The 24512-nt window shown below is 36.4% G+C and overlaps 1 long non-coding RNA gene across 1 annotated transcript in view; it reads left to right on the top strand.

The window, feature by feature from the left end:
• Window positions 1–490: 490 nt before the first annotated feature.
• LOC307194480 overlaps window positions 491–24512 on the top strand; it is a 196246-nt gene continuing 172224 nt past the window's right edge. The window contains exons 1-2 of the long non-coding RNA XR_013830564.1: window positions 491–933; window positions 7274–7396. This is a non-coding gene — a long non-coding RNA (uncharacterized lncRNA). The remainder of the gene's footprint in view (window positions 934–7273; window positions 7397–24512) is intronic.

The raw sequence follows: 24512 nt of genomic DNA on the forward strand, positions 1-24512 counted from the left end.
CCGGACATATAGAACCCTTGGACAAATGGTGGAAGCAAAGCTATACAGACAAAATCTCACACAGAAGCATACACATACACACTCACAAAAAGAGGAAAAGTGGAAAAAATCATAAATCTTGCTCTCAAAGTCCACCTCCTTAATTTGGGATAATTCGTTGTTTATTCATGTATTCCACAGATGCAGTACATCAAGTTGATTGTGGAGCTTTAATCCGCTGCTTCTGAGGCTGCTGGGAGAGATTTCCCTTTCTCTTCTTTGTTCTCACAGCTCCCAGGTGCTCAGGTTTGGATTTGGCCCCGCCTCTGCGTGTAGGTCGCCTGAGGGCGTCTGTTCTTCGCTCAGGCAGGACGGGGTTAAAGGCACAGCTGCTTCCGGGACTCAGGCTCACTCAGGCCGGGGGGGGAAGGGAGGGGCACGGGGGGGCGGGGCGAGTCTGCGTCGGCAGAGGACGGCGTGACGTTGCACCAGCGAGAGGCGCGCTGTGCGTTCTTCCGGGGAAGTTGCCCCTGTATCCCAGGACCCTGGCAGTGGCGGGCTGCACAGGCTCCCCGGAACGGGGGTGTGGATAGTGTGCTGTGCTCGCACACAGGCTTCTTGGTGGCGGCAGCAGTAGCGTTAGCGTCTCATGCCCGTCTCTGGGGTCCGTGCTTTTAGCCGCAGCTCGCGCCCGTCTCTGGAGCTCCTTTAAGCAGCGCTCTTAATTAATCCCCTCTCCTCGCGCACAGAAAGAGGGAAGAGAAAGTCTCTTGCCTCTTCGGCAGCTCCAGACTTTTCCCCGGACTCCCTCCCGGCTAGCCATGGCGCACTAACCCCCTGCAGGCTGTGTTCACGCCACCAACCCCAGTCCTCTCCCGGCGCTCCAACCGAAGCCGAGCCTCAACTCCCAGCCCCGCCTGCCCCGGCGGGTGAGCGGACAAGCCTCTCCAGCTGGTGAGTGCCGGTCGGCCCTGATCCTCTGTGCGGGAATCTCTCCGCTTTGTCCTCCGCATTTCTGTGGCTGCGCTCTCCTTCGCGGTGCCGAAGCTCTCCCCCTCCGCCACCCGCAGTCTCCGCCCGCGAAGGGGCTTCCTAGTGTGTGGAAAACTTTCTTCCTTCACAGCTCCCTCCCACTGGTGCAGGTCCCGTCCCTATCCTTTTGTCTCTGTTTATTCTTTTTTCTTTTGCCCTACCCAGGTACGTGGGGGGTTTCTTGCCTTTTGGGAGGTCTGACGTCTTCTGCCAGCGTTCAGTAGGTGTTCTGTAGGAGTTGTTCCACGTGTAGATGTATTTGTGGTGTATCTGTGGGGAGGAAGGTGATCTGCGCGTCTTACTCTTCCGCCATCTTCCCGGAAGCCATGCCTCACTTTTGTTTGGATCAGTCAGCAAACGCTTTTTCGAAAAGCCAAATTCTCCACACCTCCTACCTTTCGCGCCGCCCTAGTCTCGAAGCTCCCGCCACTCTTAACATCTTTATTGGAGTATAATTGCTTTACAGTGGTGTGTTAGTTTCTGCTTTATAACAAAGTGAATCAGTTATACACATGTTCCCATATCTCTTCCCTCTTGCGTCACCCTCCCTATCCCACCCCTCTAGGTGGTCACAAACCACTTAGCTAATCTCCCTGTGCTGTGCGGCTACTTCCCACTAGCTATCTATTTTATGTTTGGTAGTGTATATATGTCCATGCCACTCTCTCACTTTGTCACAGCTTACCCTTCCCCCTCCCTGTATCCTCAACTCCATGTTCTAGGTAGGTCTGTGTCTTTATTCCCGTCTTACCCCTAGGTTCTTCATGACCTTTCGTTTGTTTTTTTTTTTTTCTTAGATTCCATATATATGTGTTAGCATACGGTATTTGTTTTTTCTCTTTTTGACTTACTTCACTCTGTATGACAGACTCTAGGTCCATCCACCTGACTACAAATAACTCAATTTCGTTTCTTTTTATGGCTGAGTAATATTCCATTGTATATATGTGCCACATCTTCTTTATCCATTCATCTGTTGATGGACACTTAGGTTGATTCCATGTCTGGCTATTGTAGATAGAGCTGCAATGAACACTTTGGAACATGACTCTTTTTGAATTATGGTTTTCTCAGGGTATATGCCCAGTAGTGGGATTGCTGGGTTGTATGGCAGTTCTATCTGTAGTTTTTTAAGGAACCTCCATACTGTTCTCCATAGTGTCTGTATCAATTTACATTCCCACTAACAGTGCAGGAGGGTTCCCTTTTCTCCACACCCTCTCCAGCATTTATTGTTTCTAGATTTTTTGATGATGGTCATTCTGACAGGTGTGAGATGATATCTCATTTTAGTTTTGATTTGAATTTCTCTAATGACTAATGATGTTGAGCATTCTTTCATGTGTTTGTTGGCAGTCTGTATATCTTATTTGGAGAAATGTCTATTTAGGTCTTCTACCCTTTTTTTTAATTGGATTGTTTGTTTTTTTGTTATTGAGCTGCATGTAAATTTTGGAGGTTAATCCTTTGTCAGTTGCTTCATTTGCAAATATTTTCTCGCATTCTGAGGGTTGTCTTTTGGTCTTGTTTATGGTTTCCTTTGCTGTGCAAAAGTTTTGAAGTTTCATTAAGTCCCATTAGTTTATTTGTTTTTATTTCCATTTCTCTAGGAGGTGGGTCAAAAAGGATCTTGCTGCGATTTATGTCATAGAGTGTTCTGCCTATGTTTTCCTCTAAGAGTTTGATAGTGTCTGGCCTTGAGTCAGAAGCACATGGATTTTTGGTGATCAGTATTTTTTGCCATACCCATGAGGTAGTTAACATTTTATAAATACTTTAAAGGTAAGGATACAAGAGGTGAGAGAGACTAAGAAACTTGTGCAAAGCTGCACAGCTGGTAAATGGCAGAGCCAGAGTTGAAATCTAAGCCCTTAGATCCACAGATCATAGTATCTTACTGCCTTATTCCTCTTTTCCCTAAATACCCTTCATTGTCCCTTGTTCCCCAACCAATCCCTCTGTTCCTATTATCAGATTGGTTTTTAACATGAAAGATATTGAATATAACAAAGGTTCTCACCTGAGAGGAGATGACCTCCCCACAAGATTTCTATTTCTCTGTGTGTCTTTCTGGTTATATACCTAGTTGAGTTTGGTAATTTAGGAAGCATCTGTATATACTTTTGTGATCATTTATTCAGCAAAAACATGAGTACCTACTCTGTACTAAATACCTGGAGTCTAGTGGGAAATTGAAGAACATAGTATAAAAATTTTCTTTATAGATTATCTTATAAATTTTCTTGGAAAGAATTCCAAAATATTCAAAGGTGCTTCATTACAAAATTCCATTGCAGGAGATATCTTTAACATTGTTACTCACATGGACAAGGGTCCTTTCCTCATATTTCATTTCACTTTTTTCTTTCTTTTTCTAGATCCTTGTAACATATTTGAGAGTCTTGAGATTTTCTTTATACTACCAAATAAGTGTGACTAGGTAATCCAAACAAGGTGTGTCTTATGTTTTTGTTGTTGTCATTGTTAGTTTATGTATAAAACAAACAAGAAACCCACTTGTTTTAACCTGGAATTCTTCTACATACATATAGTAAGAATATATTTTAAATGGTTTTGGACATAATGTTTAGAAGGAAGGAGTTTGGTTTAGCACATATTTCAGGTGATGTTTTTGTTTTTTTTATTGAACAACCATAAGATAGATGTAAAGTTTCAAATTATAGGTAGAAATAAGCATCTAATTTTAAATATTAATGTCCTAATGTAAAAGAATATGAATTGTCAAAGTACTTATTTTATATTACTTTGTCTTATTTTCAATGTTTAATAATATACAAAATTAACTTCAAAAATGATAGGCCTGATAGGAAGCAGAGGAGCAATAGTTAGGTGCTAGGGCTTAAGTCCTCTACCCATATTTCTTTGTAAAACTTGTCCAGCAAAACTCAGAGAGTATATCAAAGAAATGGTGAGTGGATCCTGCTGAAAAGTTCCTCAGGCATATCATTCAAAATTAGACATGCCTTCTCTCTCATACTTTTATTCTTGTCCAGAACTTGAAGTAGGCAGTTTTCAGACCTGCTGCTTCTTCCAAATTGTAATAAATAAATGACATCCTTATTCAGGAGAATCTGTTCTAACTTAGAATACCTTTGCATGTACCTTTACCATGAAAACCTTAGGGGAAAGTAATTAAATTTAATAGCCTCTATGTGTTCTAAACAAAGATGTACAATAGATACAATGATGATGATCAATTCAAGTGTTTACAGAAATCAGTACTTTGGAAATTCAAATGTAATCTCATATTTGTGGTGCTCTATTCTGGAACTATGGAAATATTTTACTTGTCATTAGAATGGTATTTTTCCCTGTTTTGGAATTTTAATAAGTAATTATTGATATTTATTCTCGGTTATCTTTCTCTCAGCCCATGGAGTATGGTACTGCTGTGTTGAATACATATTTTCCAAAGTCATCTTTCTAAACTCAAAACTGATTTGATTCTTTGCTTCAATAAGGAACAAAAGGGTACTGAACCGGCTACCCAAGACACATGAAACAATGAGAATGTGGACCTAGCAGAGAGTAGATGCTCGTAAATAAGGCACCAATTTTGCAGATACACAAATACGAAGTGTTTTTAAGTTTTCAATGTTTACCATCAGTATAGGATTTGAACATAGAAAAGAATAGACTATGGCATTTAAACATAAGTGAACAAATCTGAACCACACGAAACAGATAAATGCAAACTGAAGCTACAATAATATTCTACTTTTTCACTTGTCATTTGGCAAAGATCAAAAATTGTAAAATGTATTTTGACACATTTTTTAAATAGGCTCTCTCACACATTGCTTGTGAAAACAGAAATTGGTTAAGCCTCTTTGGATGGTAATTCTAGCCATTTGTTAAATTATTAATCCATATAGCTTCTGACCAGAAATTAAACTTTTAGCAGTCATTTTGTAGACGTGTTCAAAGATGTATGAACAATTATATTCATTTCAGTACTGCTTGTAATGGCAAAAAAAAATAAAAAAGGAAACAACCTCAAGTATCTATCACTAGGGACTCATTAAGTCAATTATGGAATACTACACAGCTGTTAAAAGTTGTATGTACTAATACGGAATGAACAATAAGATATAATGTTGAGTGATTAAAGAAACGAACAGAACAGTGAAAGCCTACCATGAGCCAAATATTCAAACACAAATATTTGAAGATATTCAAGATATTTCAGAAACTGGAAAAAAAAAGAAATACTTGCTCTGGGGAAAGTAGTTGGTTTGGGGGAAAAGGTAGGAAGGAATCTTCAGTATAGCTGAACATTTATAATTTGTACACATTGCCTATTCAAAGATGATCAAAAAACAGTAATTTGGGAAACTATTCAACTGTAATATAAGAATTATGGACATGATTATTCAATTATTACTTTCTATAAGAAACAAATATTGATATCATGAGACTGAAATTTATATTTAATACAAATAGATTTTTATTATTTCAAGAAATCTGTGATATTAATGAGGCTAAATAATTGTAAAATGTGGTTCTTGCTATCTTTTATCCCTATTCCTGTCTTTTATAAGGATGCTAATATTTGATTTTAGATATGATGCTTCTGAAATCAATCTTGTGTTGTTAATTATTCAAATATCCAGCCTTCCTTGCTGAAATCATTCTAATTATTCCCAGTGCTCAACAGTATTAGTAAAAGTTACATTTGAATTCAAAATAATTTAAATTGAGTCCTTAATATTCCCACAAGCATTTAGCTATTTTTATATTTCACCTCTTGAGATTAAAAAAATAAAAGTAAAAAGATTGAATGTAGCCAATATCATTGTTTTAATTGAAATGATTCTGTGTTTTTATCTCTAATACAATACCATAGAAGGTAGATTAAAATGAGCTTCCTCTCTCTTTTCTGATTTGTAAATCCCACCTCTCATATTAACTCCTCATTTACACTTTTAAAAATTTTATGATGCTCATATTCTTTTATTATCTGTTAGGTTAATCAGCGGACAAGATTTTATGTACATTTTCTAGTGCATTGCCCTTGAGAAATGAAGATTATTATTCATCCTGAATAAATAAATACCATGTAAGCTTGTAATGGTAGATTTTAAACAACATAAGCTGCCACCTAACATAATCTCTTGTCTGCTAGATTATGCTATCTACTTTCCAAAATAGATTTTGCACATATCTGTGCAAAATAATATTATGTATTACTGAAAATAACATGTGGCTTTTGGCAAACTAAAAAACCCATTATAGTGTCTATTAAATTATTTAACAAATAATTTTAAGACTATGATTCTTCGATTTAACATTGATTTCGATGGGAGGCAAGGACACAAGCCAGCCTGAAAAATAAGAATTAGAAACAGGGAAAATACATACAATCCTTTCATTAGTGAGTCTTGAAATTTTGATTTAGGTTAGATAGATTAAATTACTTTGGCCTGAGCTGCCTTTCCCCCACCGCAGCAATATTATTCTCCAGAGTCTGTTTTCTACAGCTGTATATATGATTTACAGTGATGGCATTCAAAGACTCTATGTACCATTTCTCCCTTCGATACCATATACAGTGGAGAAGCAAGGCACAATAAGGAAAAAAAAATATGTCCAGCTTAAATATGAATCTTCATTGAAATTTCTATTTGTGACGGTTCTAAAATTCTTTACCATAAATTTTCTGGGATAAGCAAGCTTTAAAAAAATTTTGTTAGAGTTTCTCTTAGCCAGAAAATAAATTATTTTCTGTGACCTTTGAAAAGTAATACGAATGCTTTATTTCTCATATTACTGTTATGAAGCAGCAGTCTTGAAATGCAAAACCCAGTCATTAGTCACACCCTAGATTAAGGTGACTGTATTTTCACTGTACCCCCAAAAGAGCTCTTTGATAACTGGGACATTGTCCCCATAATACAATGCCTCCTTTAATTTCATTAACTAGTTTGTCAGTTCTGAGCCTGAGCCACAGGGAGTTTTAAGGAAGGACTGAGGAGTACAACAAACTCAGATACTGGCAGTAATTTTGTGAAACCAGTAGTTATACTCAAAACACATAGATTCTCTACCCTGTGTTCTATTAGAACACGGCAAGATTAGCATCTAAAGTAAGCTTCTCCTTTTAGACATATAGAAACATTTTCTTACATCAAACACTTCAAAAGGTTGACACGTCAAAACTAAAGTTTGAATAAGTCAATGTTTTCTTTTGTCCATTCAGAATTGGGGAAAACTCAACCACTTATATCACTTTTTTACCCAGAATCTTACTATGAGGAGCTCGCTAATGACCCAAGAAGCCAGCACGCTTTGACCACGCAGATGGACATGCTTGTGACTGAGAAAAGTTGCTGACATGATGAAAGTCTGATCCCTTTTGAAACAGGTGAGCCCTGCAGTAAAACTGAAAAATATTTTCAAATTTCTCAAAAACAACATTACTGGCCACATTGCCGTAATGCTTATTTCCTAAATCCAGCAAGTGTAATTGTTGATCTATTTATCTTCTTGAGTGGGCTCTTTTTGCAGAAAAGAATGTGATTCATTGTCTTTCTAGCTGAAGGTGATCAGTGGTAATTCAAGAACTTCTATATAGGAAATGGTTATGGAAAAGAAGCTAGTGGGTACAGGTTGAAGTTGTCTCACATAACACACAAATGGTATTTATTTATTATTTTTACTTTTTTTACGGTATGTGGGCCTCTCACTGTTGTGGCCTTTCCTGTTACGGAGCACAGGCTCCGGACGCGCAGGCTCAGCGGCCATGGCTTACGGGCCCAGCCGCTCTGCGGCATGTGGCATCTTCCCGGATCGGGGCACGAACCTGTGTCCCCTGCATCGGCAGGCGGACTCTCAATCACTGCACCACCAGGGAAGCCCACAAATGATATTTATTTTTATTGTATTCTCATTCATGGGCAAAGGTAATAGAAAATGTGGGGAGGTTCCTAAACCTCTGACCACTCTTCTCCCAAGTTGCTGCTGGCTCTAACCACAAATTAAAATGCTAAAATGCTTTGGAAAAAATCACAACCCAACCAGAATACAAGAACTATAGAAGCTGCAATTCCTGGCTGCTGATCTAGACCACCAACACAGGAAGCGCTGACAGCAAATCTCTTTTCTTCCAAGAAATATTTGCAACCAGGAAAGTTTTTGCAAGCCCATTGTCAGGTTTTATACAAAGTTTAATGACAAATCTTCCAGTGTGGATTAAATTTTAGATGTATCACTAATTTAATGAAGGGCCTCCAAAATATCACATTTCATCAAGTTATTCTGGCTGGTGTAACAATTTTGTGGTGAGGGGAGCGTGGAGAGAGAGAGAGATGATAGATAAAATAGTTAATGTTATGCTTAAAATACCAATTCCATATTTTAGGTAAAATGCCTTAGTAGCTCAATATCACTAATTCAAGTTATAAATGTGAAAAAGAAAGCAATTTCCTGACAAATCCTTCAGATTGTCTTGAGGACCAACAAGAAATTTTTGCTTCTCATCACTCATTTGAGATAGGTTTAAGCTTATTTTTAATATTAGGTCTAGTTCCTTAGGAAATGGACCTTGAGATGTATATTTGCATGGAAGTAGTTTCTTGGAAAGAAACATAATTTCTTCATAACAGTGTCTGCGAGGGAGAGAATAAAACAGGATTGGTCAGAGGAGAAATTGTGATGCAGCTGCAACAGAGCCTCAGCCAATTCCTCAGAGAACTCCAAGGGAATAGCCCTTCAGAGTCCCAAGTTGAAGCAAAAAGGTACCAAAGTCCAGCCTCTCACAAGGACAAGTCCATGAATGTGATGCCCCCAGGGAAGGGAAAGGACAAGGCATTTTACTTTGGTCTAAGGCCGTGACTGGAAAGGAACTCAGCTCAAAGTCCTCACCAGGCAACCCTCCCAGCAGCCAAACAACTGTCTTAGTCTAAAGGGGCATCTACAGTTTTCTTCCATACAAATCTTAAATCATTCAACTTTTGATAATGAGAACCCATTGAACCCTAGTTTCTAATATCGGCAATGCAGTAATGTTATTTAGGGCTAATATATTGAGAATATTATTGACTCTACGAAGATAGCACATTTTAAATATTTGCTAAGGTTTGTGTGTGCTTACTATTGACAGAATGGACTGTTTACCATCATTAATTTCTTATTAGAGATCTTTAAAGCGTAGATTTTTGACACAACACACAGTTGCAAATAGACAGAATTTATGTCTGTGTGACTGTCACAGATGAAAAGAAAGGACTTTGCTTTTGTAGTTCTACTTTTCAGTCAATATTGTTTAAGGCTTGGTTGAAAGGGGTTCCATGAACAGGTTGCAAGCTTTTGTACTGACATAAATTCTGTCTATTTGCAACTCTGTGCTTGCCAAGTCTACACCATCTCTCAGCAGGATTCTTAGCATAGCCCACCAGCAGGCTCCTGAGCGTCGCCTCTTCAACTCTTGGAATCAGTTATCTACATAGGAGCCAGTAAAAACTGGTTAAAATGCAAATGAGACTATCTCATTCCCCTGCTTACACCTCTTCCATGACTCCCCATTGCACTCTGAATATATTCCAAGACCTTGCCATGGTCTAAAAGGTGTTTCATGATCTGGCTTCTACCTGCTTCTTTCAAATCCCCTCATAACATCAAGCACTGAGCTATTTATTATAGCTAAGATGAATAACATTGGCCTCAGTTCTGTTTGTATAAGATAACAAGGTCTTCTGACTCAAGGTATTTGCATTCTGTGTTGTCTGTACCTGGAATATGCTTCTCTCTGAGTCTTGGCAGTTGATGTGCTCTCATTCTTTAACTAGGCTGTCCAAAGATACCTACATATTTCCCTCCCTTCCTTCCTGGGCTTCTACTGACCTCCATGTATTTGCCTGCATCTTCCCCAACCTAACCAACAACTTTCCATAACCTTATCATCACGACTATTCATAGCTATCTTGTTTGTAATTTGATAACATGTTTATTTTCTATCACTCCCATAAGAATGCTTTATTACTTCCAGTTTTAATAATGTATCTGATCTCTTCCCAATATTTAATTGATATAGCATATAGAGAAAAAGTATGTGAAATGAAACTTGATAGTTAGCCAAGGACTAGACTAGGTCGTGTATTAGGTTGTGTTAAGATTCTGGAGCAATGGAAACCATTGTCAGGATCTTAGGAGTCTAGAGGTTGAAAGAAGACATGAATATTTCTCTCCGTTTGATGCAATTACTCTGTTCACAAGACATGCATGTTATTGTATTCGTATATTTATTTAAATGGTGATTATTAAATTGTCTTCTTACTGCTGATCAATACTAACATCACCTAGGTTTCTGAAACATTTATGTTGGGCCATTTTTCACAAAAACTTTTCCATGTGTAAAATATTAATATAAAAATTTATCTTGATTCCAAGAAAACTCATATTACCATACTATTTAAAATGGCACCTCTCCAGACCCTCCCCAAACTTGTGTCCCTTTAATTTTCTTCTAGGTACTTGCCTTGGACATATCTATGTATTTATTTACTTCTTAGTTACATGACTATATCAGGACAAGACTGTCTTTTATTCTCCTATATCTCTGTTCCTAGAATAAGACTTGACAAATAGGAAGTTCTCCTCAAATGTATGTCAAACTAATGAATGGATGAATCCATTAGTCTAGGAAATTCACATATATGGAAGCTGCTACTTTCCAATGAAGCTGAATAAATGAGATCTCTTAGTCACTACAGTCCTTTCATCCTGAAAAGGTCATAGAATTAATCTTTTCTTTAATTCTCTGTTTTTATGTATGGAAAATGACTACCTAATCCAAGGGGTTCATCATTTACTAGCAAATAATAAACACTTTTACAATCTGTTCTATGGCCGTGTAAACAATGAATATCTAATTGCTAATTGCTAACAGTTGTATTGATATTTATTATTTGCTACGTTTCTTCTTGATAGTTTAGTTATCATATTTAAGTGAGTTTTACTTTTTAATGGAAGCTTATATACTGTTTTAAAGAAAGAAAGAAAGAAATTATATGTATATAAGAAAGAGAGAGAGAGAGAAAAATTTTTGTCTTTTTCGTTCATTACTCTATTCCCAGTGCCTAGAATAATACCTAGTAGACATGGCAGTCACTCAATAAGTATTTGCTGAATTAATAAATTAACATAATATACACTTAGCCAATTTTAATGAAGACTTTTCTCTGGGGGGGATATCCACTTTCGTACCTATTCTTAGCTAGATTTTATTTTTACCATCGATTTTTACTCATATTCTTTTACCAAGGACATCAGAGAAGAAAGAACACTAGATTATGTCAGTATCATCATATTTCTGGTTCAAGCCCTTCTTTATGTGACTGTGTGTAAATCCTTTAAGTTATCTGAGATTCCAATTCCTGAATTATCAAAATAATAAAAGCAGTTTTTGACTTTCTAAAGTTCCATTTCAAACCTAAAATTATATGTTTTCTTCAACTCTCACCACTGAAGTCCATTTCAATATACATCTGTTTTTAGAGACAAGTTGTAGACCAGTAGACACTTTTATCTCTTTTCAAGTATTTTCAATGAGAAAGCCTCCCAATTATTGAAAGCCCTTTTCTTTCTTCTTTTTTTTTTTTTTTTTTTTTTTTTTTTTGCGGTACGCGGGCCTCTCACTGTTGTGGCCTCTCCTCGCCCGTTGCGGAGCACAGGCTCCGGAGGCGCAGGCTCAGTGGCCATGGCTCACGGGCTCAGCCGCTCCACTCATATCTTCCCAGACCAGGGCACGAACCCGTGTCCCCTGCATCGGCAGGCGGACTTTCAACCACTGCGCCACCAGGGAAGCCCAAAGCCGTTTTCTTTAATTCCCCTTTCTTATTCACCTGTAGTCAGGACTATATGGCATCTCCCTAATTACATAATTAAGGGATTATAACTATACTAAAGTTACTAATTTTAAGAATTAATAACCATCTGGGAGGAATAGATGACTCGACTTACAACTGAAGAACCTTATGCATTTGGATGCTGCTGAATAAAGCAAGAATCAGGTAAAACCACTGAAGCCAGATTCTGTTCTGTATTGAAGAGCTCACCCCCAAAACTGCTTTGAAGGCCAGTTATACCTGGATATTTGTTGGGTAGTATAGCTTCTATCTAATTTTAGAAGGGAATTCTGAATCAGTTAATGCTATTAGCCAGTTGGATTGGTTACATTACTTAGCAACATTTTATTTGATATAGAGTTACGCACACCTTTGCAAGTGAGGTGGAATGTGTTATACATTCTAGTATTTAAGCTATTAAAGACTCTATTAAAGAAAAGTTGTCAATAGAAAATTATTATATTTCTTATTAACATTTATCTAAGAAAATGTAATAAAAGAACTAGTACATAAGAATAGTTTTCTTCATCTCAAATAAAAAATAATTAAGATTTTAATCTTTTTTTATCTCTACGACATTATCTATGAGGTTGGGATAAGAGGCATCTTAACTCCATTCTCTACTCTAGAGGGCATAGTAAGATCAAATAGTCATGTGATTTCTCCTATGAGGCTTTCTGGGATGCGTCAAAATCTTCAGGAGAAAAAACCTTTCTCTCTAACTCTTGTTATGTTATTGTGTTTTGTCATTCTAAGACCGTCTCTGCCTCCTTTGTCTTGATCTCCAAATGTGATTATTAGAATCATTTAAGTGGACTATTCCTAGTTGTTTACCTACAGAATTGTGTTTCACACTTTCTAGCACCTATGACAATAAGGAAATAAAATCATCTCCAGCTCCATGGAACCTATTAGTCTTAAGACAGTCATGGTAGTGATTTTCTCTACCAATACATTAGTTTATGAGGAGGCATGAGATGAATGTCTGGCCCCTTCATTCATTCATTCACTCATCTATTCAATAATCATTTTTGAGTGCCTCCTATGTGCCAGGCACTTTTCAAGGTCTTGAGGATACAGAGAAAATACAAGTCACAGCTCTTCATAGAGCTTATATTTTAGAGGAAAGAGAAAAATAAAACAAACATAAATCAATCAATAATATCTCAGGGAATGAAAAGTGCTATGAAGAAAAATAAAAGTCAGGTAATGTAATATAGAGAAATGTGGGAAGGATGTTGTTTTCAATAAATGTGATCAACAAATCTCCACTATGTTATGTGACATAGAAGTTGTGATTGAAAAAACTAGAATACGGGCTTCCCTGGTGGTGCAGTGGTTGAGAATCCGCCTGCTGATGAAGGGGACACGGGTTCGTGCCCCGGTCTGGGAAGATCCCACATGCCACGGAGCGACTAGGCCCGTGAGCCATGGCCGCAGAGCCTGTGTGTCCGGAGCCTGTGCTCCGCAACGGGAGAGGCCACAACAGTGAGAGGCCCGCGTACCGCAAAAAAACAAAACAAAACTAGAATACAGTTGGATATCATTTTAATGACTAGAATTGCTTTGTGATCCTAAGAGATAAGAGTATATAAAAAGAATGTAGAATCTGTTATGAACAATGATCTTTACATTTAGATAACAAAGGTATTTGCATATCTCAAGAGACAACCAAAAAGAAAACTAGCTCAAATGATACAACCATTTGAATAGGAGTTATAGACTCTAATATATCTTAAAAATTAACGATGATATTACTCGAAAATAAGGGAAGCCTCTGTATGATCACAGTTTCTTCTATACCATGAAATCCTTGCTATGGATTATGAACAGATTTCATTAAATTTCGGTCACTTCAGGCTAAGCTAAGAGTGACCTCAAAAATTACTTGGAAAGGTATTTCTGAAAAATGTGTGATGTATATTTCCTTATTATGTAATCGATTTTGAACACTTAGTAGATCTACAATTAAGTTTAAGAATATTTGTAACAATAAAATAAACCCATTCTCTTAATATTTTATATTAAGAAATATGTACATATTTGATAATATAAATATTTGTTTGTATAAGTAATATTAAAGAGAATTTGACCTGTTAGAGTGACTAGTCAATCCTCTGACTTGTTTAATATTTAAGTTATAAGAATTATTTTACTTTGGAAGTATTTGTTATTTAAGGTAAATAGACATGGTACTTGAACAAATTAAATATATAAACTTCGTAAATACAGTTTAAATATCTAAAGAAACTTAACGAAGATAGTAAAAAATATATATTAATCAAAGTTTTTTTTAAGATAATGATTAAAATTACTAGTCTTAAAAACAGAATAATCAAATAGGTAAGTTGGAAATATTAAAAATGTGATTTCAGGAAAGGAATAACTTTAATAAATTGAAATATTTTTAAAAATCTCTGAACAATCTTTGGTATGGAAAAGTACCTACGTGGGCAAGATAAAACATATTTTTCATTAGAGTAACTTTTAAGCAGAGACCTGAATATACTAGGGGGTATTAGCCACAGAGAAAGGTTATCTCTAGCAGAAGGAATATTAACTGCAAAGGCCCTGAGGCAGGAACATGCCTGCTTGATGTTTGTGGTGAAGTGTGATTCCTAGAATTGCTGTCTTGCTCCCAGACCAGAGGGTGAAGCCCTAGAACTAGGTCAGAGCCTAGGATTGATATGAGGTGGAAGCAGAGCCTGGCATATTCTCCCCATCTTCTTACTTTTTGTTGTATAAAATAACAAATGCCTTCATTTTTAAAGCCAGTGTGAATTTGTAGTTATGTATTGTTTGCAGGTAAAAATATCTGAACAATTCAAGTTATTATTTATATTTTTTCAATCTTCAAATTGCCTAACAATGAGTGGGCAAATCTTTATTAGGTGGATATGCTGTAGGACTTTATTTTCAAGGACATTTTCATTTACAGGTTAAGGTGTTATATCTGGAGTTAATTATTGCATGATGACATATATATATATTTGCTACTTCCATTTTACATGCATTGTCTCTCTGAGTTTCATTCAGTCACAGCATGAAGTTGTCATACTCAGTTTATAGGGAAGGAAACTGAGACTCAGAGAGGCAAAATCATTTGAACGGGAGGCAGGTTTTCAAAGGCCAATGCCATTGCTATTTTCATTATAACCAACTGTTAAAAATTGGTCTTTGACATAAAACCATAGGCCAACTAAAATTCTAAAGTCGTAAATTCAGGGTTGTGGAATCTCTAATAAGGGAATTTTTGGCAAAATAATGGAAGGAAGGATTTCATGGAGCAGCCTTCTATATAGAGCTCTTCAAATAAAACTACGTTAGTAGCTTTGTCTATTTAAAAGGCTAACTTTGTGTTGAAAGAGCCAGGAGTTTGTGGAGAGTTGCAGAGACAATGTCTGTCATTTAGTAGCTGAGTATTGAGATTCAGTTTTCTTCTTACCAAGCTATTGTGGGGAGTGATATACATATAAAACGCTTAGCATAGTGCCTACCACATAATAGCACCTCTGAGGTGCTCTTTAAAACTTCACCAGGAATCATAAAGTGAATGGTATTTTTTTTAGAATATTCATCAACCAATTACCCATACTTTGAAATTGCATAGGAAAATTAAAATCTTAACACAATTTTTTTACTAATATACTTAAAACATTATTCTGTCCTTAATTCTGCTGCTATCCTGTTTTTCCCACTTATACCCCCATCACTTAGTCTCTGGTGGAGTCTGACTAACACCTGTTATATATTATATATATAATAACACCTGTTAATGTAACACAATGAAAATAAAATGAAGGATTTCATGAAATCTTTGAACATGATATCAGAGATGAGGTTTGGCAGTTGGGTAAGTTAAAAGCAAAACAAAAACAGGATGTTAACACAAAGTATTTCAAAGGGGAAGTATTAAGATATTAAGAAATTAAAACAAGACGTTGAGAAAATTACTTAAACTCACAAATGCATTTATAAAAATGAATCTACTTATAGTCAAACTGAGAAAGTCCAAATAAAGCAAAGAACATCATTATATCAGAGTATCATGATATATTTTTTACAGAAAGTATCACTGGATTGATTTTTATTTATTCTTTAAAAAAAGAACACATACTGGCAATTATGAGACATTTTGTTAAATAAAAGATGAAATAAATTTATTATCAATTTTAAGGTCTAAGAATGTAATTTTTCACAATTTCCTATGAAAATTTGCTTCCTCTTTTAAATGATTTTCTTTGTGTTAATTGCCTTCATTAAATTATCTTCTCATGATCGAACTTCCTGTAAAACAGTACCCTTAAAGGCTTATTCCCAGAGTATAAGAGACTGAAAATGTTCAAGAAAAAAATGCATTAATTAGGCAGCAAATTAGTCAGTAAGGGAAGTATTCATAGCCTAAGGAAGGTCACAGAAGTAGCGTCACTAATGCTGGTCCTCTCTGTTGCTAAAGATTGAGTAAATAACATTTAATGGTCTGGATGGATTCCCCATTCAAGTCAGCACCTTGGGCAGTGGCTTCATTCAGTCATTTAATTAATATTTATTTATTGAGCATTCACCGAGTCAGGTAGGGGGATATTGGAGATAGAGTATTGTGGGAAAACTAAAATTCCTTATAAAGTGTATAGCCTAATAGGAGAGACAGACAATGAAATGATAATTAGTTAATTATATACTATGTTTGCTACTAATAAGTATCTTGAGGAAAAAAAGTAAAGTAGGTTTGGGGTATACTAAATGCTGTATATGGCTGATTGGAAATTTTAGATTTGAGCTAGGAAAAAACTTCAGTGAGACAATGATTTTGCAGTCAAAAACTTGAAAGAACGGGAAATAGCCGTGAAGACTTCTAGGAGAAGAGCACTCAGGCAAAGGGAAGGGCAAGTACAGTCTTGATAGTGGGAGCACACCTGAGGTTTTCAAAGAACTCACGGAAGTGGACATCAGGAGAGGCATGGGAAATATTGAAGAGGTAACAAACAGCCAACCTTCTTAAGTCTTGCTTCCTTCTCCGCAAAAGTGGTATAAAAAGGATGGTCTGTGCCTAGGAGGGTTGTAAATATTCCATGAGGTAATTCTTACAAAGCATTGAGCATAATGCCTGGCACATAGTAAGTGCTTAATAAATGTTTGTTTGTGTTGTTGTTTGTTATTTCATGGAAATGGAGCCAAAGGGCTGTTTATCTATGTCTGATACCACTGAACATTTGAATTATTTAACTGATTCCCTTTACTTTGATTCCATGACCTCTTGGAAACCAATGGATTATAATTTCATTTCCTGTGTGGTTCTGCCTCAAGGGAGAATATGCCAGTTTTACTAATACAGGTGTTCCAAATTAGATGTCAGTACGAGTTACCTTTCTAAATGGCAAATTTTCGACTTTGCCACCAAGAGGCTAATTAATGTGAGTTTACCCATGAGAAAATGATCTACTCTCAAACATTTTACTTGTAAAATCAGGTTTCTAAGTAGATCACCAGACTTTCCAGGACAGAAAATTCCCTAAGGTGACTCAGCTCAGTGATGCAGCCTGGGGGACAGCCAGCAAGACTCTCCTGGCAGCCTTCATCTCATCTGCTTTTCTGTTTAAATGTTGCAAATACCTAATCGCTACATACCCTTACTTCATACTGTCACATCTATCATCTCTCGTCACCCTCTGCATGTTTTTGTGAGTGTGCAAAAGAGCTGCTACTACCCCTATTTTATAAATGCAGAACTGAGATATAGAGAGATGAAGAGAGAGACCTGGGTCCTGAGTCCAGGTAGTCAGTGCTTCTTCTACTACAAGAAAGAAGAAATCCTGGGGTTTAGTCTCAGATTCCCCTCTAACAGATATGTGATCTTGAAATATCCTTCCTTTTTGGTACTCAGTTTCTCGAGGGAGTTATAGGAGTAAATGACCTATAATATCCTTTCTAATATAAATATCTTAGAATACTAAGGTAACAGTGAAATGAGCAAATTAATAGAACATGTAAGGAAAAATTGAACCAGACCAGAAATTAACAAAAGAATATAAATATGTTAAATATGAACAGAAACACCTTGGCCATATATAACTTAGGTACTGTAGGAAGTTGAGGAGGTGGGAGAAACAGAGGAAGACAGGTCCTAAACATTTATATTTGGCAAAGAGAGACCAGGTACACTGACAGACGCTTATTTTTATATTTTCCCTTTGGAGTTATTTCATGGAAAACTAATAAATTAATAAAAATTTATGAAATAATAAATAAAACATTTATTTACTAATAACATTAGTAGATGTTATTATACCTGCAGTTCATCGTTGCTCCATTTGTTATTCAAATAAGTGAAAGCTATTTTCCATCAAATTTCCACTGAAATGGATTACTAATAAATTTAAGAAAAATATGAACAAAAATATGTACACCAAAGTAAAATAAATGAAATAAGTTTAAATAGTCTAATAATTTATTTTTCAAAAAATAAATAAGGGAATAGGAAAACAATTTTAATTTAATAAACTTAATGAACATTTATTAAATAATTTAAAATTTATTAAAATTTATTAAAAATTAAAACAAATGCTTTATTAAAACAAAGCATGACTGAACCAACCAAAGCCTGACTGAACACTGCAAAAGTACTTACCTGAAAACTTTTTAAGTTCTTTTTTTTTCAAATTGTGTGTTCTGAAGTACATAATCACACATATTTTTTAATTAGTCACTACAACAGTGCTGCCCTGTTAAGATACCACCATGAACTGCACAATGGTCTTTTTGTGTTGGAGGCTTCCGTCTCTTATCTCTTGGTTCACTGATCTGTGTTTTTGTTGGACATGTTGGAGAGATCTTGAGGACTTTGGCAGTCCAAGTCCTCTAGCGATTTTCTACCCTGTCATCCTAAAAGGAAACTGTGCTGCCTCATACAAAATCACCCTTACTAGTGCAGTGAAGTGGCAGGGAAAAGGAGGGCAATCACCTCACCTCAACATACTTTTTAGAATACGTTCTGATAAATTGCCTGTCTGGTCTTCTTAATTTTTCTAAAGAGCCCACACTGACCATTTGAATACAATAGAGATTTCAAGAAACTACAATTTTCCAGCTCCACACTACACTGATACTTCAGTTAAATGCATGCCTTCGGGGCAAGGTAATTGAAATGATAAATTAATTGCATCTGTTTTAAGCCAACATAGGAAAACTCTAGTGTTCTATGCATCAAAATGTCTTTTCTCACAGCAGGTATATTACTGCACTTAAAATCAGGTTAGGACCCTCTTACTGTGGTTGGAAGAGGGAGGAAAGAGGATCGTTTATTCCTTGGAGAACATATACTTCTATATCTGTACATAAAACAACCTTGTCTTTTGGTAGCAGGCTTTTAATTACATCCCAGGGAGAGAGTGACTTACATTGATTATTTACTGGAAGAATGCTGAGAGCATAAAAGCATGTGATTCACTCCACTACAAAGAATGACAGCATTAAGGCCTGTCTGTGCCAGCATTTGAAGATTTCCTCCCTCCCCTTCCTAGGATGCAAGATGCATTAAAGATTTATTTAAAGATTCTTGACTTTGGATAATCAAGATAGATTTAAAACATTCATTTAATAAATGAGCCTATGGATGCCACAGAGACTAAATTAGTCACATCACTGGATTCCACTGCTCCATCTACTTCTGTGGTTTACTGAGGATCTAAGCTTAAACTTTGTTACGACTTGAATGTTTACATATTGTTTTAATATTTTCACTACAACTGACTATCCATAGATGTTATTATACCTGCAATTCTTCATTGCTCCATTTGTTATTCAAATAAGTGAAAGCTATTTTCCATCAAATTTCCACTGAAATGGGTTACTAATAAATTTAAGAAAAATATGAACAAAAATAGGTGCACCAAAGTAAAGTAAAAGAAATAAGTTAAAATAATCTAATAATTTACTTTTCATAAAAATATATAAGGGAATAGGAAAACAATAAAACAATATATAAGGGAATAGGAAAATAATTTAAAATTTGGATTAAATTAGAGACAGGATATGTGGTGCTGATAATAATTCAGGCACTTCTATTTAAATCTATTTTCAATACTTATAGAACCACAAAAGGGATAGATTCCAGTGTCCAGTGTAGTATCTATCACAGAAGGAACTCGACTGAAATGAACATTTGGCATCAGCTTCTTTTTTCTTCTAGATTGAGGACATTAAGTGATGTGTCCATTGGAAATGCCACTAGAGAAAAGGGAATAGAATTATAGAATCACAGAATTCACAGTATCACTAAATTTAGAGTTGATGAAGTTTACTTGGAATACCTTCATAAAAGGGTGAGATGTGTAATTACTTGGTTAAGCAAAGAAAGATACAACTGAAGATCATATTTCTTTTGGATTTCAATATTTACCTCAATGAGGGCAACGATCATGTTTTATATCAACACTTCCTAAATTTTTTGGAGTTGAGCTCCATCATTGTTTGCTTGTTAAATCATCCCCTTCTCCAAGATCAACCATTTGCAAAGCCGATTACAAATTCTCAGAGAACTGAACATATTTGTTTTGAATATTTGCAGTTTCTTTTAGGCATCTCAGGAATCACAAAATCAAGATTAGGATTTACTGTTTGATTACTTTGAGATATTTAAAAATATCTGTACCAAAGATGAAAAACTAATTTTGTTTTATGGGATTATCACTCCAATAGTCTCTTGCTTTACATTGCAAATACATTTGGAAGCCTCTAGGTATTTACTTCTAGACTGTGTGCTTTCCTGGGGAGATCATATTTGGAAGACTGAAATAAAATAATCCCTGGTTTTCCTGTCATTAAAAGCCTCTATTTACAAACCACAAGCCTAAAGGGAGTGAAATCAACTAAAGAGAGATATGTGCTACAAAGGGAGCTTTAGTTCATGTTCTGGTCATTTGGACAAGATTTATTACCACCATTGATTTACACCATGTATTATGGTTAAGATAGTAATTGCTACATTATACTTTATAGTATCTCTAGTACCTCTGAATGATGTCCTTTTTAAAACAGGACTGTACACTAATAATGCATTGGGTCGTTACTGTTTTTGTTGTATATTGCTTTTTACAAAGTATTATTTTTTTTTAACAAAATGCAGTTCTTTTTGCCAGAGTTTTAATAATCTGGATCCTTCTATAGAATCATTTTATTGACATGCTCAAAGTTTATATTCTAAATATCGTTTGATCCTGGCATGTACCAAGTGTTATATATGTTACAGGAAACTCAAAAATTAATGACTTCACTCCTATCCTCAAAGGGTTTATAGTTCTTTGACTATAAATACAGATAAATAACCCTGTAGTTACACTATAATGTGATAATAACAGTAAGTGCAGTGTCCTATAGAATGAGTGGGAGCGCCAAAAAGAGTTATGAATTGATCACAGAGGCCTTCTGAGAGGGTTTATGGATAGGAGTGTGGAGGAGTAAAGAGTATCTCTGAAACGTGGAAGGGCATACTCGAAGGTGTGGAAGGAATAGAGTGTGGCCGTTTGAAGAATCACAAGTAGTTCAGTCTAGCTGGCACCTAGAGCTTGATGATAAAAGTGCCATTAGATGAAGTTAGACAGTTAAGAGGGACCCAGATCTTAAAAGGGTTAAAACTTTATACGGGATCTTCCCTGGTGGCGCAGTGGTTGAGAGTCCGCCTGCCGATGCGGGGGACACGGGTTCATGCCCCGGTCTGGGAATATCCCGCGTGCCGCGGAGCGGCTGGGCCTGTGAGCCATGGCCGCTGAGCCTGCGCGTCCGGAGCCTGTGTTCCGCAACAGGAGAGGCCACAACAGTGAGAGGCCCGTGTATCGGAAAAACGAAACAAAACAAAACTTTATACAGAGAGTAATAGGAACCAGTAAAGGGTTTTGTATCATGCACTTCTTATGCATCACTGCAGATCCATTTAGACAGACCTGTCTCTGGGACCCCTAGCCATTTTGTTTCTATCCCAACTGCTACTCCAGAGACCAACTCGGCACGGGTTTAGAACAACAACTTTATGCAGGGATATACAGACATGTCCAGTTTCAAGCCTTCACTGAGTGCTTCTAGCCTCACACACCAGGGCTTCCCTGTTGCAATTGAAGCATAACACTTCACAGGACCTGCTTAGTGCCTCTGCATGTGCAACCCAGGAATGTGGGGAAGTTTAGGCCCATTGTTAAAGGACAAGAGTACAAATGCATGCATCGGTCCATGTATCTAAATATGCCAAATATTAAGAACTGAAAATCAACCTAATAAGCTGTTAAATAAAATATGGTCCATCATCCTACCCATGATAAAAATCTAAAAGGTCAGTTTGAGATTAAAAATTTTAGAATCAGTGGTTTCATGTATCAATTATCTTTTGCTTTCATAACAAATTACCTCCAAATTTCACAACATAAAAAACAACTCTTTATTATATCAGAGTATGAATAAGAGTTTCAAAAGCAGTTTAGTTGTGTAGTTCTGACTCAGGGGTGTCTCATGAGGTTGTATTCAAGGTGTCAGTCTGAGCTGCAGTCATCTGAAAGCTTGAGTGGGGCTATAGGATCCACTTTTTTTTTTTTTTAAAGGCTTCTGATTCTTATTGCCACATCACTTATGAAGAGTTCTAAGAGTTTATACTCCCACCATCAGTAATATATTAGTTCCCTCTCATTGTCTTGACCACCAGTTGTTTTTTTGTTTGTTTTGTTTTTTTACTGAAGTATAGTTGATTTACAGTGTTGTGTTAGTTTTAGGTGTACAGCACAGTGATTTGGTTTCGTATATATATATATATATATATATATATATATATATATATATATGTTCTTTTTTAGATTCTTTTCCCTTATAGGTTATTACAAAATACTAAGTATTGTTCCCTGTGCTATACAGTAGGTCTTTGTTGGTTATCTGTTTTATATATAGTAATGTGTATATGTTAATCCCAAACTCCTAATTTATCCCTCTCCCCCACTTCCCCTTTGTTAACCATAAGTCTGTTTTCTATGTCTGTGTGTCTATTTCCATTTTGTATATAAGTTCATTGGTATCATTTCATTTTTTTTTAGATTCCACATATAAGCAATATCATCTGATATTTGTCTTTCTCTCTGGCTTATTTCATTTAGTATGATAATCTCTTGGTCCATCTGTGTTGCTGCAAATGGCATTATTTCATTCTTTTTAATGGCTGAGTAATATTCCATTGTATATGTACCACATCTTCTTTATACATTCATCTCTCAATGGCCACTTTCAGAATGGCTCATTCTCATGGCTGTTAGCAGAAAACCTCAATTCCTTGCTGATTTTTAGAAAGAGTACTCAGTTCCTTGCCATAAAGGTGTCTCCTTAGGGCTACTTCAGTGTTCTTACAACATGGCAGCTGGCTTCTCCCAGAGCAAATGATCCAAGAAAAGGAACTAGGATGAAGCTACAGTGTATTTTACATATTGATCTTAGAAGCCACAACATCACTTCTACCACATTCTACTGCTTAAAAGTGAGTCACTAAATCCAAGCCACTTTGAAGGAAAGGAGAATTAGGCTCTACCTTTTGAATGGAGAAATATCAAAGAATTTGTGGATTTTCGAACTTTGAACCATAAAAATATAGGAGACTTGGTCCATGGTCATGAGCCCACTCCCATTCTCTCTCTACCACTGGCTTCTTTCTTCACCATGACTGGCTTCATCTGTACCTATATGAACAGCCATATCACACGTTCAAGCTGGTCCACACACTCCATCATCAGCTGCTTCCTGACCAATTCTCAGGCGTAGAAGTGAAGACACTATTGTGACTTCCCTGGCAGTTCAGTGGTTAAGACTCCATGCTTCCGCTGTGGTGGGCATGGGTTCAATCCCCAGTTGAGGAACTAAGATCCTGCATGCTGCACGGTATGGCCAAAAAAAAAAAAAAAAAAGTGAAGACAATATCTTGTGGCCTGGGAAGGCCTCAGAAGAATTCTTGGAGCTATTGGGGCAGAGAGTTCTGGAGTTCCAGGTCCCTACTGTGTGGTCTAAAAAGATAAGCATGCATTCTGTGATGGTGAGTATTCTGTTTGGGCAAGTGCCCCAGGTTCCATGGACTCCTAAACTTGTGGGTAAATGTGCGACCACAAAAGAATGAAAATGATATGGAAACCTATAAAATTCATAGCCCTGAACCACCTCCTACCTAGAGTAATGGAAATAAAAACAAAAATAAACAAATGGGACTTAATTAAACTTAAAAGCTTTTGCACAGCAAAGGAAACCATAAAGAAGACGAAAAGACAACCCTCAGAATGGGAGAAAATATTTGCAAATGAAACAACGGACAAAGGATTAATCTCCAAAATATACAAACAGCTCATGGAGCTCAATATCAAAAAAACAAACAATCCAATTAAAAAATGGGCAGAAGACCTAAATAGACATTTCACCAAGGAAGACATACAGACGACAAAGAGGCACATGAAAAGATGCTCAACATTACTAATCATTAGAGAAATGCAAATCAGAACTACAAAGAGGTATCACCTCACACTGGTCAGAATGGCCATTATCAAAAAATCTAGAAACAATAAATGCTGGAAGGGTGTGGTGAAAAGGGAACCCTCTTGCACTGTTGGTGGGAATGTAAATTGATAC

The sequence above is a fragment of the Stenella coeruleoalba genome, assembly GCF_951394435.1.
Source record: "Stenella coeruleoalba genome assembly, chromosome: 11".
Taxonomy (NCBI): Eukaryota; Metazoa; Chordata; class Mammalia; order Artiodactyla; family Delphinidae; genus Stenella; species Stenella coeruleoalba.